This window comes from Mesoplodon mirus (assembly GCF_964341445.2).
Source record: "Mesoplodon mirus genome assembly, chromosome: 7".
Taxonomy (NCBI): domain Eukaryota; kingdom Metazoa; phylum Chordata; class Mammalia; order Artiodactyla; family Ziphiidae; genus Mesoplodon; species Mesoplodon mirus.
Window position 1 is genome coordinate 90,792,832 of NC_138983.1, and position 21,979 is coordinate 90,814,810.

Consider the following 21,979-nt stretch of genomic DNA (forward strand, 5'->3'; position numbering starts at 1 on the left):
GATTTGGCCCACTATCCATAATTTACTGACCCCCGCTCTATTGTTTGTTAGGATTTGGGAGCCAAAATGTTCCTCAGTATTTACTGCTTTGCTAGTCCATTTAAGAAAATGGACTATTGGGCCTCCCTGGTGGCGCAGTGGTTGAGAGTCCGCCTGCCGATGCAGGGGATACGGGTTCGTGCCCCGGTCTGGGAGGATCCCATATGCCGCGGAGCGGCTGGGCCCGTGAGCCATGGCCGCTGGGCCTGCGCATCCGGAGCCTGTGCTCCGCAACGGGGGAGGCCACAACAGTGAGAGGCCCGCATACCGCCAAAAGAAAAAAAAAAAAAAAAAAAAAAAAGAAAATGGACTATTGAAAAAATAGCTTCAGACACAATATGGCATTTTATGATTTAGCATAAAATCTGAGAAATATAGAGGTTATCTGAAGCCTGCAATGGTAAAGTTCCCTCTGCTATTGAAGTTATTGTCTTTAAACAAAGATTCTACATCAGTAATGCTATATATATATATAGCATATATATATATATATATATATATATATATATATATATATATATATATATATGCTATTCAGGTTAATTTCCTATTCTCTCTAAGGAAGTAATTGGTTGGTTGGTATGAGAGATGGTGTGGCTTCCAAAGGTGAAAAGTATTATTTTGTTGTAATTTCCAGTTACCTAAGGATGGGAGAGGCCCAGGACACTGCAGTCAGTATATTATGTGGAGCAGGTTATAATGTGGTTTATTCATGAACTTTTACATGTTTATTTTCTATGCAAGTTTGTGTGCTCCTTTTTGAGTTTTGGTAGATAAGTGTTTTGTAACTTTCAAATACTTGGAGTTATATAAATATATATAACTTTTATATATACATATTTTAACGTAGTAGTTAAAGCAGTGGAGAGTGTACTATAGTCTACCTAGGTTCAAATTCTGGCTTTACCCTATGACTTCCCTGTGGCTTCCTCTGCTCACCTATTAAAAAGGAGTATAATAAGACTGCTGTGGTGAGTTATATACTAAGTGCTATTTAAGCATTTGCTATAATGATTATGTGTACTCGAAGGCAAGGAACTTGCCCCTTGATCGTGTCTGTATTCCTAGTGCTTAAGAATTCCTAGTGGGCTTCCCTGGTGGCGCAGTGGTTGAGAGTCCGCCTGCTGATGCAGGGGACGCAGGTTCGTGGCCCGGTCCGGGAGGATCCCACGTGCCGTGGAGCAGCTGGGCCCATGAGCCATGGCTGCTGAGCCTGCGCATCGGGAGCCTGTGCTCCTCAACGGGAGAGGCCACAACAGTGAGAGGCCCACATACCGCAAAAAAAAAAAAAAAAAAGAATTCCTAGTGCTTTCCTAGTGCATTGTCTTAGGATAGAGATAGCTCAGTATAGTTCTTCTCACTATAAAGTACTCTTATGTTGAAAGTCTTTGCTTGTGTACTAATAATCTATGACATATCTGCTGAGGACAAGGAAACAAATAGTTTTAAAACGACAATGGATTACAAAAGATTGTATGATGTATTGCCTTTATTATGTAATTATAAAACTAACAAATGATCATGGTAGAAAATTTGAAAAACTCCTAGACAAAATAGAGATCAATAAAATTTGGAGTAACTTTCAGAATGTAGAGTTGTCCATGAATGTTAGTGCTTTCACATTTTCCGGGACTTTAAGTAGACTCTGCTTCTTAAGAGTCTATTCATGATATCTTATTTTAATGATGTTTTCATCATGGGGACACACACACGCACAGAAATCTGCTAAAAAAAAAAAAAGAAAGACATGTAAATCACTGATGTTTCAGATAGCCACATGAAATAAAGTGAGAAAGGTCACCAAGCTGAAAGAATGTGCAGTAGCATCTCCTTAATTGCTTACAGAATTCTGATAATTACCTCTTTGTGGATAAAGTAATTAATGGGGAATCTAATTCAAGAAAAATGTATGAACTTCAAGCCGTCTCGAAGCCAAGTATTTCTGTCCACAGGAGGTTACTTTCCACGGCCGTGCTTCCTTATTACCTGACAGGGAAAGAGTATTGTATGGCACAGGATCTTCCTGAAGGAGGGTGCTTCCCACACTGATTGTCATAAATGACTTCGGAATTACTGTTGCTGTATTATCAAAATCTTAAACTAGGATATTTTGGACAAATGTGGTCCTTAGTTAATTTTTAGAGCCACAAACTGTCAGATGGCTCTGCAATAGCAATTGTCTGGCTATTCTTCAGAGTGATCACAATATGGTAATGACCTTGAGGTATCACTAAAAAGCAGGAAGGTGGAAGTCTTCCTTTGGTTCCAGAGTGAAATGTGAGTTGGAGTTGGAGTTGGAAAAGAGGCCGACAACCAAGTGATAGAGAAGGAAATGTGAGGTCATTAGTGAAAAACCAGGTTTAAGTTAAGGTGAAGAGGCATGAGGAAATGGTCAGCTGTTACAGTATTACAAAGATCATCAAGAAGCAAATCCATGAATGTGGTTTGTATTGCAATCTGCTGAAAAAGAGACAAATATCCTGGCCTGGGCTTCATGGAGATTATATTTTATTGATTCTGATAATAGATTATTGTTGAAAAGGGCCTCCTATAAATTATAACCATGCAAAGGCAGCAAGATAATTTTTTTCTTTATGTATGTGTTTCTCATTCCTACTCACTTGTCACTTAGGGGAAGAGAAAATCACAAAAAACAAAAATGTCAAATCTCAGCTATTCATTTTCAAAATATTTTTTCCAAATTCCAATGGAGGCAATAGGTTAACTGTTAAGAGTTGTAAGGCTCAAAAAGCTAGATTTTTACAAAGTGTAGCCAAATTTTATTCCATAAATAATAGCTTTGGAAAGAATATGTGATGATGCAAAGTTGGAAAAAGCTGGTTTTTCTTCTGTAAATGACTTCACAATGTTGGGAGAAGAGGCAGAGAAGAAATCAAAGTAATAAAACATGGGGTGAGTTTTTCTGATACGGGACTCTAGTGCTTTAAAATAGACTAGATAAATCTGAGGTCGAACAGACCAATGCCTCATTTCCAATCTGGTACCCTGGAAGAAAACAGTGTATTTCCTTTGAGGTCTTGAGAGGTTTTTCTTCTGCTTTTTTTTTGGTTTTGGCTCATTTTGTAATCAACCTTATTAAGGTATCATTTACATACAATTAAATGCAGACATTTTTAGTCAACGGTTCAGTGACTTTTAATTAATGTATACATTTGTATAACTACCACCCCCATAAAGATCGATAACAATTCTAAAACCCTAGAAAGATTCCTCCTAGGCTTTTGCAAAAGTATCCCCATCTCCCAACCCAAGGCAACCACAGATCTGTTTTTTATCATTAGAGATGAATTTTGCCCAGTTTAGAATTTCATGTAAGTTGAATAATACAGTAGGTGCCCTTTTTTTTTTTTTTGTGGTACGCGGGCCTCTCACTGTTGTGGCCTCTCCCATTGTGGAGCACAGGCTCTGGACGCACAGGCTCAGCGGCTGTGGCTCATGGGCCCAGCCGCTCCGCGGCATATGGGATCCTTCCGGACCGGGGCACGAACCCATGTCCCCTGCATCGGCAGGCGGACTCTCAACCACTGCGCCACCAGGGAAGCCCCAGTAGGTGCCCTTTTGATCTGGCTTCACTTGCTCAGCATACGGTTTTTGAGAGTCATTCATGTTGGGATGTTTTAAACCAGGACTTTAGCCTGGGTGGCGATGTTGTCTGAAGGCTCCTATAGGTACATCTGAGTCTCCGGCATTGGCACTGTCTGTTCTTGGCTTAGTATTTTCAACTTTACTAAGAAGCACAAGGTTGAAGTAAGGAAGACCATTGTCAGTATAATGGAGGTGAAGTGGGTTCTGTTATATAATCTTCTCAGCATAAATTGACCTGCTTGGAATCATCGTGTTGATAATCGACAAAGATACTCTTCCTCCAAAAACTTTGATACTATAAAATTTCTAAAGGACACTGTCCTAGGACTCTTTTAGTTTTCATTTTTTGGGAAATATTTCCAGAAAATTCAGATGCTCACAGCCTGAAAGAAGCAGTTATTCACCTGAAGGCTAGCTCTGCTAAAGTTGAGTTGTCCGACCTTTACATGCTGATAGAACCCAAATAGCCTTGCAAAACAATGCTCTCTTATTGCACATGAGCATATAGATTGTTTAAGTTGGATGTGTATATGCAATAGAGTGAAAAAAACAAAGAATCTTTGAGTTTCCCTTGCTGGGTTTTTAAAATTTTTTCATTTAAGTTTCTATAGCATATGCTAATAGTTTAGGGTAACCTCAGGTTAGTTTTAGGTCCACTCTTTATGTAAATGTTGAAGTACTCCATACCCACCTTTTTTCTACCTTCCTTCTTTTCTTCCATCTTTCCTTTCTAACTTCTTATAATCCATTCTACTTAATCCTGCATTTGTTGAGGTGGCAATTACTGTAGGAAAATTGAAAGCAGTGTGAAATTTTGCTGTTCAGAATGCATGTTGACCAAATTCTATATTGAGAAAAGGTCTGAATTTACCCACAGTAACCCTTGCTCAGCGTCTCTGAATAAAGGCCATAGAAAGTGGGCTATATATAATATCCTGACAGGTATGTAGAATTCATAGCAATTGCCCTCAAAGAGCTTACCTAGCGTAGATGCATATGAATGTATTTAATGATTGCTTTATTGGCAGCTGTGCCAACATACACAGTCTATTTTGTTTTATATCATTATCATTACCTGCTGTTTACCACTGTATACATTGCTAATGGCGTGGTTTCTATGGCTTGTGAATTTCATGGCCAAATAATATGTAATTTATGGCACACTTTATTGTAGAAGATGGAGACTCCATAAATTTTCGTGTGCTCTTTGCCCCTTTGGAATGTATTACGCTGAGATCAGGCAAAGTAATAAATTTATTTCAAATGTGCGTGATAGCTAAACATCAATTAGGACTGATGGGCAATATTTCACCTTCCAGCAACAGAACAGTTTTTAGAGACTAAGCCATTGAACGTGGAGTTCCTGAACATGGGACTCAGTTCACTGGGATCCCTTCTTAGAAAAATAAAGGAAAACTTGAATTGGATATGTGTGGCTTATTCAAGTAGTAACTAATCAGCTACATCTTTGTGAACTTAATTTGTCACAATCGTTTGGTATTTTATTAACTCTCTTGCCCTTCTTCCCCTGACTCTCACGAGAATGGATCATGAGTATCTTAAAACATACTAAGTCGTCTTCCATCCCTGTTAATCTAACTACAAAAGGACACTTTCCTTATCCAGTGTAACTTACTGTCTTTTAGAGTAGCTGTGGTTTTAATTCTCTACAAAATGAAAACCAGCAAAGAGAAACATTTTCAAGGAGCCAGCACATTGTAGAGCTTTAGGAAGAAGACTTTAGAATTAAGGGCAACTATATCATTTTATAGCTAAAGCACCTGAGGCCTAATGTAGGAAGGTAACCATCGAGGTCAGGGAAAGGGGTTGAAGATCAGGTTTCAAGCTGAGAAAGAGTCTACAGGGACTCAATCTGAGCAGGTCAAAAACGGAAATGAAACCACGAATGTTCTGGGAAGGCTGGCATCTGGCCTCAAGTGTGGGATTCAGACAGGGAGTGGGCCCGGGGGGAACTGAGCTTCTGCAGTAGGCAGAGAAGTCCACCTCATCTCCGGAAAGTGCCACTGACATCAGGGAGTTGAGGGGAAAGAGCAGTGAATTCCAGTCCACCTGAGAAAGGAGGCCAATCAGATTAACTCTGAATTTAGGCTTATTTCAGATACTTCTTGAGAAAGAACTTGGACAAGAGCAAGTCCCGCACAGCCTCTTTAAATCCATGCCCAGTATTTTCTGGTGGAGCTGCTTAAACCCTCCAAGTGACTCCAGTATTTTAATTTCACTCTATATTTAATTCCGACAGTTCTATGATTGATTATTTAATGGGCAAATAAGTAGGGTCACAAAAGAGTGTGAATGTATTTGACAGGATGAGGATGGGCAGAGTGGAACAGTCTGGAATAGGACACCAATAAAAAGGGATCTTGGTAAATAAGAAGGTCTATTAGAAATGGAGAGGAATTCTCAAGGAAATTAGTGCCTGACACCATGCCCTTCTCTCTGCATGTTTAGAAGCTAGTTTCTAATTTTATTTTCATAGGAGATGTCCCTGTGATGAATTGTCTTTTACCTCCACACTACTTATCCCATGGAAATATTGTGAAGTTTGTGTGAGAGAAAGTATTAGAATTTGTCTTGGAAGCAGCTATAACCATTTCCTGGAACAATCTAGGGTAGAAGGAAAAGGAAAGGAAGATGGAAACAAAGGAGAAAGACAGCTAAGGCTGCTGGAGTCTCTCGCTGGGATTTGTGGTATCTCTTTTTGAAACAAAGTACAGAAAGTCAGAACTTGACTGATTGTTTCTTGATCACGGTTTGTTTTCATTTTTGTTTTCTTGCTCTCTCCTCAGTTATTCCAGCCAGTGATATGTCATTTTCAGTTTCAGTAAGCATGCCTGTCTTGTTTCCATTTGCATTATTCATGCAAACGTTGATTGAACTGATGACCCCGAGTTATCACGGAAACATTAGATACACCAGTGGATACATTTCTTAATTTTAGAAAAATATTACCGAGTGAAGGTTAAAATAACTCCTCTTAAATTTGTCATTTAAAAAAAACTTCTCCTAACATACAATACCTCATTGCCTAATAATGCCAGATAAATGAAGAATTCCTATGTATTCATGAATGCAGGCTAGTCTGTATATTTTTGGGCAGGTATGGCCGAGGGTAACGGCCTGGTTTGCTGGCCATGTCCTGTCTCCTAGAAAGTTGTAGTTTCTGTTGTCTTTAAGTTGGTCCATTGGATATCAGAGGTGAATTTATAAAACTATACTTCCCTTTCCACTTACTTTGTTTTGTTTTGTTTTGTTTTTTTTACTTGAAGTATAGTTGATTGACAATGTTGTGTTTCAGGTGTACAGCCAAGTGATTCAGATATATATATTTCTTTTTCAGATCCTTTTCCATTATAGGTTATTACAAGGCATTGAATATAGTTGCCTGTGCTATACAGTAGGACCTTGTAGTTTATCTACTTTATATATAGTATACACTTACTTTGTGTGATCTAGGCTGGTCAGACCACATGATTATTTTCACTTTTGATATAATTTTTTCAGGTCCAACCTCAAACCTTTGATAAGAAGATATTTTAAAAGAAGTTTAGCATCTGCATGCTCTAAATCCAACAGTAGTTATTAGAGATATGGTTTTGCACTAGGTATTCCTCTCTTTTTTGTTCTTGGCCAACCAATTGAAAATTAGCTTTTATTTTCTGGTTGGTTTGCTAGATGTTTATGACTATAATAAAAGTCTTAAATTTTGTCTCATATCTTAAAACATAATCTGAATTAGCAATGGATATTGTGCTATACATAGGGGCTGTGATATAAATATAGTTTCTAACTTCAAAAACATATAACCTAGAAGGGAACACAGACACATATGCAGCAATTATGGCAACTGCATTTGTTTACTAAGTGAAATAGTACTGAGATGGATAAAGTGCTAGCAAGCCTTGAACAGCCAAATCAGCTTCAAAAATAGATGTGCAGTTCTTTAAAAATATTTTTAACATTTTTCCAGCTACATGTAGAATATAACAGCATAAAAACGGTATGGGTTTTATTTTAAGTAATTAAGCATTTTGACATCGTCATAATGAAATTAAATCCAGAAGGTTTCTCTCCATGATCTCTTGAAATGGTCCTTGATCATCCACAATATTTCCCATCATCACAAAGGTGATACCAAGGGCAGGGAACTCCAACATTATTAAAGTTTCATAAAGCAAAGTCAATTTTAAGAATATAATGTCCCCAAACTGATAAAGGTCTTGACAGATAATTTCAAGGGAAGCATAAATTATTTTCTGTTTGTCAGAGGGCAAAAATATTTAGATTGAGTTAATGAATGGTAGAGTTTTTGAGTGGAGAGTATCCTTAAAATATTATGTAGATCTGTACTGTCAACAGATGCTAGCTTGTGGCATTATTTATATGTAAACACATTTAAAACTAAGATTAAAAATTCAGTTCCTCTGGGCCTCCCTGGTGGCGCAGTGGTTGAGAGTCCGCCTGCCGATGCAGGGGATACGGGTTCGTGCCCCGGTCTGGGAGGATCCCATATGCCGCGGAGCGGCTGGGCCCGTGAGCCATGGCCGCTGAGCCTGCGCGTCCGGAGCCTGCGCGTCCGGAGCCTGTGCTCCGCAACAGGAGAGGCCACAGCAGTGAGAGGCCCGCATACCGCAAAAAAAAAAAGAAAAAAAAACAAAACAAAAAGAAAAAAAAAAAAAAATTCAGTTCCTCAGTTGCATTTGCCATATTTCAAAGATGTTTATTAGCTCCATGTAGCTATTGAATACTGCTTTGCATAGTACAGATATAGAATATTTTCATTATCACCCAAAATTCTATTGAGCAATACTAAAATTATACCCAGATAGTCACAGAGAAGGCAACCAAGTCTCAAGGAAATAATCTAACTTCCCCAAGGTCACACAGCTATGTTTTTAAAGAAAAACAAAATGACACAAAGGAAATAGTAACAGAGGCATTAAAGAAACCCAGTAAGTTTCTGGAGCAGTCAAAGTAGGGTTTAAAAGTGCATACTTAGCTGTTAGCAGGGTTGAAGCTCTTGATGGTTGGTAAGATCTACCTGCCTGAATTTGGACATTAGCATTTTATGCAATGAATTAAAAGCAAAAAATCATTGCAACGTGTGGCTGCCAGCTCCATATTTTTAGCCACTGCCATGCTTCCAGATTATGTTTATCACTTTCATATACAGGGCACCACTGTGAAATGTGATGGTTTATCTGACCCCAGAGAAATCAAGAGATCTTGTGGGGGCTATGGCTATATTTGAAAAGGCTGATTTTTAAATGCATCATGCAGACTGGCCCTGTTTTAAAAGGGATTCCTGCCATCAATAATCAAAATGTAAACTCTCTTCTCACCTTGCAAAAGTCAAAGATAGTCCCTGCATCTTTATTATTTCATTGAAATCCAAATAGTATTTTTCCATTCCCTAACTTGTTTTCCTCACAGTGTGATCAACTATTGCCAAGGACAGAAAGGTTAGATTTATCAATCAAAGTTTGCTAAAGGCCCCCTAGGTAATTGAACGCTCAGGAGAAACAATCCTCATGTATTCTTTTTCTGTTGTTTCAATACCTTTGTTTCAGTATGTTTTGTTCTGTAGCAGAGGTTCTGTGACGTGCTTATCTTCCTCAGAGGTCCAGAAAGCCTGCGAGTCTGTGGGTAAAGAAGGGTAAGGAGAGAGAGGGAAGGAGGATAGAGAGCGGTTCAGGGCTGAGATAAGGACAGTGTTCTACAGCCTCCTGGGGTGAGGCTGGGGTGCACAGACACCCACGACTAATCTAGACAGAAACTGAATAATCAAGGGGACGACCACTGTGAAGTCATGTGGTCACCTCTCCCTCTAGAAATAAACATTGCCCTCAGTCAGTCTCCTCCCACCCCAGAAGAGCATTAGGAAGGTCTGGAGAGGGGGATTATTGGCAGAAATGGAAAAAGCAGATTGAAGGGATTAGCCTGGAGCACAGAGACCAAGAAACCCAAGCCAGTAGGTGGAAGGTAGACTTTTCATGGAAGTCTCCAGGCCCAAGTCAAGTTCTGGGACCACCAAGTACAAGTCAAATAGTGCTCATTTAACCCCTTTGGGCCCCCATGGGAGTGGAGGAAGACTGGACAGAGAGGGAGAAGGGGCCAATGAAGGTACAGTATTTACTATGGGATTTAACTCCTGAAAGGCCTCCCAGTAGCTTCAGGTCTGCTCAAGAATCCTTCATGTCCTGCTGGTTTGCAGTGAGTGGCTCACAGCTTCAAGGCCTCCTCTGCCAGATAGAGAACTATTTCAACCATCCTGCCTCTATTTTGGACTGTAGCAATGCAGACAGGAAACCTGACCCCATTTTCAGGTTCTAAAGAGAAATTCTAAGTACCTGAAAGACTGAGGAACATGGTGGCTTTTATTTAAGATGGGGAGCTAGAGAGCACATACCTGGACTTGGGCCTGCAGCAGCACCAAATTGCACCAAGAGTTCCCTTTAGTTTCTCTCGCATCTCTGTTTCTCCTTTTCTCTCTGCTGGATTAGCCACGGGGACTCCAAGTTCTTCATTGTGTGGTCCTGGTACCAAGATTCTCCTGGGAATTATAAAGCTATTCACCTTGTACACCGAGCACTTCTTATTTTTTCCCCAGCAACGTTAAGTCATCCTTAAGAGGAGTCAGGTGCTAGCTCTTAAATATATTTTAGTCATCCCTTTGTACATTAAGTGCTCTCTCTTGGAGACTGCTCCTGACGTGGCGTTCACCGTGCTCTCAGCTGGCCTCCTGAAGTTCTGCCCTGCCTTCCCCACCAGGTACAGTTCAGGAGCTGCCTACCTCAGGGTGATAGGTTATCTTCTAGTTGCTTTATTCCTGTCCCCTTTACATTTAGAGAATCTAATTTGAATACATAAACTTCTCTGTGACCACAGCTTTATTTGCAACCCACAGGTTTTGTTATGGCATATTTTCATTATCATTCAATTAATAAAATTCTAATTCCCATTGCGACTTTATCTTTGACCTACATAATGATCAGAAGTATGTTTTTAATATCCAACTATTTGGTAAAATATTGGTTATATATTTTTAAATTTCTTGCTTATTCGGAGTCTTGTTTTATAACTGGAATATAGTCAATTTGATAAATGTGCCATATGCACCTAAAAATTTCTGCGTAGTATATATATTCCATCATTGTTGGTGCAGTGTTTTATGTAAATGTAGGCCAAAGTTTTTAATGATGGTATTCAGATCTTCTCTAATCTGCTCATTTGTTCTTGTGGTTCTACGTTACTGATCTAGGTAATTTAGATTTTTCTATTTCTACTTAGATTTTTGGAATTTCCCTTCATCTATTGCATTGAAGTTTAGATTTATAATATATCCCTTGTAAAGTAACAGTGGGTTTTATTATCCTGCCTTATCACTAGTGATACTTTTTGCTTTCAAATCTATGTTAACATTAAAAACTCTTCTTCAATTTTACTTATTGTTGTTAGGACATAAGTTTTGAATCCTTTAATTTTCAATCTGACTCTTGTCTCTTGTAGGTGGCATAGAATTCGGTTCTTTGTTTGTTTCAATAATCCTTGTCCTTTAATTTGAGTATTTACAGTTAATGTATTTTCTTATAGACCGTTTACTCCTCGTTTACTATTTGTCCCACCTTGTTATGTTCTTTTTGCTCTTCTTTCTTCCTTTTAGATTTCTTCAAATTCCATTTTCCCTTGTATTAGCTTGTTATTTTTACATAAGTAGCAGTTACACATGTACCATGACTTATTAGCTCTTTTACTGCTTCTCAAGCAATGCTGAGATCTTAAATTTCTTTTACTACTTTTCCTCTTCCATTTGTTTTAATGCATTCTAATTTTTGATATATTTTATTATTACTCTTTTGTGCTGTTAGATTTTATTTAGGTTTATCCACTTATTTATCCTTTCTGTTATACATAATTCTTTATAAACTCCTTATTTTCGTCTGTGCTAATCTTCCTTCTACCTGCGGGTCTCCCTTTATAATTTAATTCAGTCAGTTCTGATGAGAACATATTTTCTAAATTTTGTTTGTCTGCAAATTTCCTTATTTCATCTTTCCTTCCAAACAACATTTTCTCTGCCTCTAGAATTCCCAATGGGCAGTTCTTTTCTTTAGCACTTAAAAAATGTTATTCCATTATTTTCTAGTATCCAGTTTCATTGAGAAGAAAGCTGTAATCTTAATCCTATTGTTCCTTTGAAAGTAATCTCTCTTTCCTCGGGCTGCTTTTAAGATGTCACGATTTTCTTTACTATCCATGAATTGTACTGTGGTGATCTTAGGTGTGCTTTTCTTTGTATTTGTTCTTGTTGCATTCTTTAGTGCTTATTGAATTTATGGCTCCACATATTCTTTTTAGTTTTAGAGAACTCTCAGCTGTTAATATTTCTGAAATATTGTTTTCATCCCAATCTCTCTCTCCTTTTTTCTTTGGACTCCAGTTTACACATATGATAAAAATGTTTACTGTGGCCCATATGTCTCAAATGTGCTTTTGTGTACTTTTTATTCTTTTCGTTTCCCATGTTTTAGTGTTAATATTGTTACTACGCTATCTTCCAGTTCACTTACCTCTCTTTACCTGTGTCCAATCCACTACCGAATTTTAAATTTCATATAATTTTTAATTCTATCAGTTCAACTTCAATCAGTTTATAGTTTCTAGTTGTCAAGTTAAGTTCTCCACCTTGTCATCTATTTTCTTGATCTTGATAATATTTACCAAAATATGTATGAACTTTAATGTTTAGGTCATCTATGATTCTGATTCTGTTTTGTTTTTTATTCTAATTCTCCTTTTCTTGGTAGTCTTGGTGGTTCTTCAGTGAATACCAGACTTGGGATATGACAAGTTGTAGGGAACCTGAATGACGTTACAGTTGCCCTTTGAACAACCTGGGTTTGAACTGCAGAGATCCACTTATACATGGATTGTTTTTCAATAAGTAATACAGTACTACATGATCTGTGGTTGGTTGAATCCTCAGATTCAGAACCACAGATAAGAAGGGCCGACCATAAAGTTATATGTGGATTTTTGACTGTACAAGGAGTCAGCATCTCTAACCCCTACCTTGTTCAAGGGTCAACTGTATTTTCTTGAGGAGAGAATTTCCTATTCTTAGGTAGGGAGCAGAGGGGAAGATCACCTCAGTCACTGGACCAACTTCATACTCATTTTCCTTCTTTATAAGGTTCAGTGTAGATGTTGCATCAACCTTCCTAACACACACACACACACACACACACACACAGAGACACACACACAGACACACACACACACACATATGTAGAGACTTTCAATGTCCTAATTCATATCATTTGTTTTCCATTGGGCCACAAATCTTTCATAGGTTCTGAACCCCAATTTTGTCTCTTCAGCATTATGAGCCAACTAAGTCTTTGCTTTGACTTCAGTTAGCTTTTGTTTGACTTCTTAGCATCTTGCCTTCTCTACCTATTATACATGGAAAATACTGCAAGGGAACACTGTTGCTGAATCCAGCTCTGTTCTCTGAATCTTTCCTCTCTCTGTGAGTTTGGTCCTTAAAATTCTAGCTGCCTTGTTATTTCTCAATTCCAACTCTGGTTTCCTTAGTCCTATGACATTGTCCTAAGATCTACTGGCTTTTCTATCTCTTAGGAGCCACATTTGGTTTCTCAGACTTTTGCTCTTCATCAGTAGTTTCTAAATGACTGGGCTAGAAAAGCATGTGCAGAATATTGTTCTCACTTCAGTGAGTTTCTTTCTCTATTTTACTTTTCTAGGTCATGGCTACCTCAGTAGCTTTCTAACGCTCACAGTCCAATGTTGCTTATGATTTATTTGGCCTTTCTAGTACGTTTCCCTAAGGTAAACTGATATAGTTGGAAACAGAAGTTTGTACCCACCATTTAAACAATTCTGTTTTGTCTTTCTATGAATTCTCTTTTTGTCCCATCTTCTGTCACTTTTTCCTACCCAAAATTCCCATTCTCACAGATAGATTATTTTAAGATTAAAAATTAAGATTTTTAATTTTATTTTTAATTTTTAATTATTTTAATTTTTAATCTTATTTTAAGATTAAAAATTAAGGTAATATAATTTTGAAAGGAATTAATTTTGCTTTGAACAAGAACACAGATTGGTGAATGGAATACGGAAGGTTCCTTAGGAGCTTTCTCATCTCTAAGAGTAGTATCCAACCATCGGTACCATTATAAGTTTGTCAACTATGGAACAAAGCAGTCTTTATAAAATCAGCATTATTCAATAATCTCAAAAACTTCTTCACTTTCCTGCTCATACCACGAATTTCCAAATGTTCAATAGGAGCAGAGAATCATGGGATGGGACGTGGAGAAATGGCCTGCCTTAGTAACTATAAATATTGGAAGAATGAAATTACAAATAAAGAGGGTTTTCTATGAATATATTTGAAGTGTTTGTTCCTAAAGAACTTCTAGAATAAGACTCAGAAGTTTAACATAGAAACACCTCTTGATAAGTATGAAACTCAGTAAAATTTATCTCATCATAGTTTTTTCTTTTGTGTTTTGTGATTGTCAGAGTCACACAAAACTGTGTTTTTCTGGACTTCACAGATCTTCTTATTTTTACTATGGGATCAGTGACCCTACATTTTTGAAACGTGGTAAAATTGTTAAAATTGGAACATTTTCCCAGAATCCAGGGCATATGACTTACATTTCTGTAGAAGGCAATATTATATTTCTGTCTAGTTCTGGGGTAAACATTTTCATACCTGCCAATCCAATTTGACTAATGTATCATTTTTACAGTGCATTAGTGTAAATTAAATGGTAAATTCAGTCAAACAGTCATTTCATACATCAAAAAGGAAAATCAGTCAACACAACTGTCTGACTGAAATGAATGAAGAAAACAATTCAAGGCAAACAACTGTCCCAGTAGACTTGTATAAATACAGTAGTGGTGTCATGTGCAGAATTAATCTTCCCTCACTCTTAACTGGAGAACACTCTGCCAGCCAATTCAGTCACTCAAATGATACTGAATTACAATATTCCAGTTTCATTTACTCTCAGTTACTGGTGACTGCCCTTCCTTCTCCTTCATCTGTCCATCAGTGGAGAATGTCAGAGCAGGAGAATAGTAATATTGGCCTATTGTAATGTACTGTCTTGAATTCTACAGCTTCAAAATTCTTAGGCTAACTCAATGATCTTAAAGAGTCTGGTGCAGAAAGGATATGTGAATTAAATCGCAGACCACTGGCTGACCCTTGCAGCACTAACACCCCTTATTCCTGGTTCTAATATATCACAGAATACTCACGAGGAAGGTTTTGAGTGGTCAGCATAAATATGGCTCCAAAGCAGGCACATGGAAAAGAAATGTTGTCATCTCTGATCCACTTTAAAGTTGACTTGTCTTTTACTCATAAACCAGATTCAGTGTGAATTCTGTTCTGCTAAAGGTTAGAGAATCTGTTGGAGGAGTGTGGCCAATTCTTTTGAATTTTTTTACTCTCTAACTTTTTGGTTTTTTTAACATCTTCATTGGAGTATAATTGCTTTACAATGCTGTGTTAGTTTCTGCTTTATAACAAAGTGAATCAGCTATACATATACATATATCCCCATATCTCCTCCCTCTTGTATCTCCCTCCCACCCTCCCTGCCCCACCCCTCTAGGTGGTCACAAAGCACCAAGCTGATCTCCCTGTGCTATGCGGCTGCTTCCCACTGGTATCTATTTTACATTTGGGAGTGTATATATGTCCAAGCGACTCTGTTACTTCATCCCAGCTTACCCTTTCCCCTCCCCGTGTCCTCAAGTCCATTGTCTATGTCTGCATCTTTATTCCGGTCCTGCCCCTAGGTTCTTCAGAACAATTTTTTTTTTTAGATTCCATATATCTGTGTTAGCATACGATATTTGTTTTTCTCCTTCTGACTTACTTCACTCTGTATGACAGTCTCTAGGTCCATCCACCTCACTGCAAATAACTCAATTTCGTTTCTTTTTATGGCTGAGTAATATTCCATTGTATATATGTGCCACATCTTTATCATTCATCTGTCGATGGACACTTAGGTTGTTTCCATGTCCTGGCGATTGTAAATACTGCCACAATGAACATGGTGGTACATGTCTCTTCTAATTATGTTTTTTTAAGGGTATATGCCCAGTAGTGGGATTGCTGGGTCGGACAGTAGCTCTATTTTTAGTTTTTTAGGGAACCTCCATACTGTACTCCATAGTGGCTGTATCAATGTACATTCCCACCAACAGTGCAAGAGGGTTCCCTTTTCTCCACAGCCTCTCCAGCATTTCTTGTTTGTAGATTTTTTGATGATGGCCATTCTGACTGGTCACACAAAGAACTTTGGCATGGTGTTCATCATCTAGCTTATCCTAACATGCAGACATTTATGAGAGTAAAGTCAGGTCTTTGCCAGAGTGGGTTGCTTATTTGGGCAACTGGGTCCAATCAAGAAGGACAAATGTAGGCTGCCAGAGTAAATAAGGAGAGGAAAAACAAAAAGAATGAGACATATCATTCATCAGTGATTTTCCCCCCAATATTCTTAGCCTCCACCTATCTCCATCTTACTGGTAACACAGGAACTAGACTGAACTATCAGGTAAAAGGTCTCTATAGAAGCTGAGGTAATATAGAAAATAAAATAATAAAATATAAAATTGTAAGTTTTCTTCCTAAGGATAATTGAGATGATACTTCAATAATAACATAAGATCGGGGGAAGTCTAAAGAAATTTTAGAAAACTTGGATAAAGTAAGAAAACCTCTGTTCACCAGCATCCGAATGTTTGAGAGACACCAAGGCATGTGGGCCAAGTTCTGGAGAGAAGGGAAACACAGATGCAAGCTTGACATTTGGTGCAGCTTTTCTCCTTGGGGCATTTGCTGATTCAACTCATACAGCCTAGGAGCTGAAAAGCCAAGGAGTTCAAAAGACTGTAACCACAGAAGCCAAACGGCAAGAGCTCAAGCTAAAAGCAACAACTAATGGAATGACAAGCTAAGTGTATCTTTAGTCTCACAGGGCTGGGGGAACCATTACATTTAAAGCCTAACAAATACAAGGGTAGTTGGGAATAGGGAGAATCCAAACTTTCACATGGTAATCCCAAAGGGCAACACCCATAGAGGAAGGACAAGACAGAAATAGAGCACCCTTCACACAGACTGAAAAACAGCTTTGAATGAGCTCAAACTGAGAATGGACTAAGGTTTCCAGTCCCTATAGTAACTGTGTGCCATGGGCAAAAGGAAATCTTTTCAAGAGAACAATAACAACATCCAGAATGTGGAGGTATCTTTATAGTTTCCTAAAATAAGTTAAGCCCAATTTTAATATACAAAATAATTGGACATACCAGGAAAAAGACTAAATGATCAAAAGCTCAAAAAAAAATAAAAGAAAGAAAGAAAAAAAGACAATATAAATGGACAAGGAGGACAAGAGTTAGTAGGCTTTGGTTAAAAAACAAAACAACTACGATTAAACAAAGAAAATAGACACACCGCAAATATGCATATGAAAAGATGCTACACATTCCATGTCATCAGGGAATTTTAAATTAGAACAATAATGAGATACCACTGCACACCTATTCAAATGGCTAAAATCCAAATACTGAAATATCAAAGTTGTTGACAATGCAGAATAACTGAAATTCTCATTTGCTGCTAGCAGGATACTTGGCAGTTTCTTACAAAACGAAACATACTTTTACCATACAGTGATCTAGTAATCATGCTCTTTGGTATTTACCCATAGGAACTGAAAAGTTATGTCCGCATAAAACCTGCACATGGATATTTATAACAGTTTCTTCCATAATTGCCAAAACTTGAAATCAACCAAATGTTTTTCAGTAGGGGAATGGATAAACAAACTATGGTATATCGGTACAAAGGAATAGCATTGAGCAATAAAGAGAAAAGGCTATGAAGCCATGAAAAGACATGGAAGAAGCTTAAATGCATATTGCTAAGTGAAAAAAAGCCCATCTGCAAAGGCTACATGCATATTATATGATTGCAGCTATATGAACTTTAGGAAAAGGCCAAAGTGTGGAGACAGTCAAAAGATCAGTGGTTGGCAGAGGTTGTGGGGAGGGAGAAAAGAATGGGTGAAGCACGGAATTTTAAAGGCAAAGAAACTCCTGTGTATGGTTCTGTAATGGTGGATACAGGTTATTGCACATTTGTCAAAAAATCATATAATGTACAAAACAAAAATGAAGTTTAAAGTAAACCATGGACATTAGTTAGTAATAATGTATCAATATGGGTTCAGTAACTATAACAAATGTATTAAGCTAATGTAAGATGTTAATAATAGGGGAAACTGGGTAGAGAGGTAAGGAGGTATGAGAACTCTGTCCCTTCTGCTTAATTTTTCTGTAAACCAGAAACTGCTCCGAAATAGTCTGTTAATTGAAAAATCAAATCTAGACCTGCATACAAAACTTCCACATAAATCCAACCACAGCAGCATTATTCATAAGAGCCCCAAAGTGGAAATAACCCAAATGGCCATTTACTGTGAATGGATAAATGAAACATAGTAATATCCACACCATGGAATATTATTCAGCCATAAAAAGACATCAAGTACTGATGCATGCTACAACATGGATGAACCTTGAAAACATGCTAAGTAATTGTATGATTCCATTTGTATGCAATGTCCAGTCTAGACAAATCTGTAGAGACAAAGTATATTAGTGGCTGCCTAGGGTTTGGAGAAATGGGGGAGTGAGTGACCTAAAATAGATTCTTTTTCTTTTGGGGGGTGGATGAAAGTTCTAAAATTGATTGTGGTGGTAGATGCATAACACATTAAATTGTACACTTTAAATAATATGGAAAGTAAATTATATCTCAATGAAACTATTATTTAAAATTATGATTTATGTATTAAGAAAAGGACAACATGTACAATTTAAGCAAAAATGATCTGTGAAATGCAACCAAAAGAAACTTCTAGAATTAAAAAAGCTGAAATTAAGCACTCAGAAGATCGGTTGAACAGTACCTTAGTCAAACAAAAGAAAGGAATCCAAATGTCAATTAAAAAATAACTACACAAAAATTTGGAGGGAAAATGATGGAAAACAGAGAAGTAAGTACTTAAGACATATAGAGTATATGTAAAACACTGTGTCTAGCCAGCCCCAAGTCACACAGCCTAGGGAGGAGACACACAGCCTACGTGAATCACAAGGACTTCTCCAAAGTAAAAATGAGGTTCTGATGCCAGAAGTGGAAGGAATGAATTACAAAGAAAAAGAACAATGGTAAACTATAATGTAGATATACATCGGTAAATACATAGGTTCCCTGGGGTTGTGATCTGGTACAACAATAAAAAAAAAAGATAAGACTCATAGTAGAGGCTGCTAGATTCTGCTGAGGAAAACGTCCAGGGAGGGAAGAGTTGATTTATTTCATTATTTTTTTAGAGTCCACATATAAGTGACATCATGCACTATTTGTCTTTGTCTTATTTCACTTAGCATAGTGTCCTCCAGTTTTATCCATGTTGACTTAAATGATAGGATTTTCTTCTTTCTTAAGGTTGAATAATATTCTATTGTATATATACACCATATTTCCTTTATCCATTAATCTACTATGGACACTTAGGTTGTTTCCATACCTTGGCTCTTGTGCATAATGCTACAATGAACATGGGAGTACAGATATCTCTTCAAATCATGATGATGTTTCCTTTGGATATATACTCAGAAGTGGGAGTGAGGAGGAACTTATGACACAAATCGACCATGTGTAAAAGATGTTGTAGGAATGAAAAAGTCTGAACACCTAGGAAGAGTGTGGAGTATTTGGAAAGGTCATTGTTCCAGGTCATACATAGTTTAAAATTATGACATTTCAGTGAGCCTGTGTGCATGAAGGCTTGCTTATATTTTGGGATTTGAATACAGTGCAAAGAAGTGTTGCTAAATTTTCGATCAACATCAAAAAAAGGGTGGAAATGTTTTTTCTTTGATTATGAAACTACAGGAGAGGCAAGCCTAGAATTCTAGGCCCACTAGAATTTTCCCTGATGATAGTGCTAATTTAGGAGAAGAAGAAGGATCCAAGGCTATAGAACAATTCTGAAAGCAAAATAAGACTGCTGAGTCTTCACCCAGTGTATGAGATTAAGTTTTAATGGCATATGATGAAGTGGCCTTGACACAGCCGGCAGAACTCGTTGAGTTGTTGAAAATGGCTCTTGAAGCTACAGGAAATGGACAGTAGACATAGAAAAAGAACAAGGTAAATCCCAAAGAGTGGAAGGACAAAATTAATCAAGAGCAAAGTCAAAAATAGAGAAGAAAAGCAGTAAACTTGACAAATAAAACCAAAAGCTTGTTCTTTAGAAAGACCAATAAAATAAGCAATATTTGGCAAATATGATAGAGATGGGACTAGCTATAAAACAGAGTGAATTTTTTTTAATTACAAAAGAATACTATGGTAGCTTTATACCAACACATTTGAAAATCTGGACAAAATGGCTGATTATTGATTAGTTACATGCAGCCATTATTTATACCTGTTTTGAGTAGAGAATACAAGAAGCTTTATGAAAATAGAAAATATAATCAAAGATATACACCTTAGAAAGACATGAGTTATTTTCCAATGTATATAAAAAATTAGAAGAGTCCTAATACAAAAATCAGATATGGGGCTTCCCTGGTGGTGCAGTGGTTGAGAGTCCGCCTTCCGATGTAGGGGACACGGGTTCGTGCCCCGGTCCGGGAAGATCCCACATGCCATGGAGTGGCTAGGCCCGTGAGCCATGGCCACTGAGCCTGCGCGTCCGGAGCCTGTGATCCGCAACGGGAGAGGCCACAACAGTGAGAAGCCCGCGTACCGCAAAAAAAAAACAAAAAACTGAGTGACAACTTAAATGATATATGGAATATTTTGCTGACTTACAAGAACATGCAGAATTAAGTATGACCCAGTTGAAATGTTAATTTTATTTTAATGTGTATGTTGGGGTGGAGTCTTCAAGGTGCCAGAAGACAAGCATTCACCCATCCTGTTTGGAACTGCAGCACACAGACACCTTCAGTTACCAGTTCTGTTCATTCCACAGAATCATCTTGAGAAAACATACTATTTTTTATGGACCTGGTATATATCTTAATTAGTTTGAAGAATTTCCCAAATACCTGTTAATATGTAGTTCTCCAATTCCAATCTTGTCATGTCCTGTACCAGTGACACAGCACATACGAGTTTTATTTCTCTTTCTTTCTCTGGGTTGTTCACAACCCAATGAAAGAACGATGGAATGGCATCAAAGAGATCAGGGTTCTTGACTCAGATTTACCGTAAAATAATAGTGTCCTCTTGGGAAAATTATAGTTATTCTAGGCCCCTTTCCTTTTCTTTCCTTTGACGGAGCTGCACTAGATGACCCCAAGGAACACTGCACTCTTTGCAGTCGTAGCTTAGATGTTACTGGTTTTTCTGAAACAAATGAGGACAATGACACGTGAAACTGTGCAGCATCTGTGTAACTATGTGTTCTTAGAGTTGCCTCCATTTTACAGGTGATAAGATGGCTGAGCACAGAAGTAGATGTCTTGACCAGAGGTTCCAGAGTAGATGGAACTGAACCTCAAGTTTCCTTCTTTCCTGAAGCTCACTTAGCCAAAACATAGGCTTCTGAATATTAAGCTGTAAAGCATATTATCAGTGTGCTTTAAAAGAAGCGGTTCTTCTAGGATTTCCAATTAATAGCAGGAGGTTTTGAAATTCTTCAAAGATGATCTAATTTTGTGAGATTTACAGCTCTATTTTCCTGTCAAGCAAGTTGTATTAGTGCCAGATAATCACGTGAGCTTCCGGATGCTTCTCTGAACCTCTTGAAGTTTTCTTCTTGCTATCTGAAATTCATGCCAGATAAGCCTTTTTCTAGAGCGTATATACAGACTTGTGTATTTTTATACAGAAAAGCGATGCAGTGAGTCAGGACGGGGGTTAAGCCCTCATTCTCAGAGTGGTATTGAGCTCCTGGTGAAATATAATCATCATTTCCTCAGAATCGAAAAGCAGTTATCTCTAGTTTTCAATCCCATTCACTATTTATACATTTATGTATGATACATGTATTTATTGTACCTACTAGGTGTGTTCTCTTTGGGAAGTACAAAGCTCTTTGAGACATAGGTTGTTCATTTTTTTGTTTTCCCACAAATACTGTGACCTTTTGAGCAGGAAGGTCTATATTTTACTAACATCTAGTACCAGCAGTTAACACGGTGTCTAAGATGTAGTCAATAAATA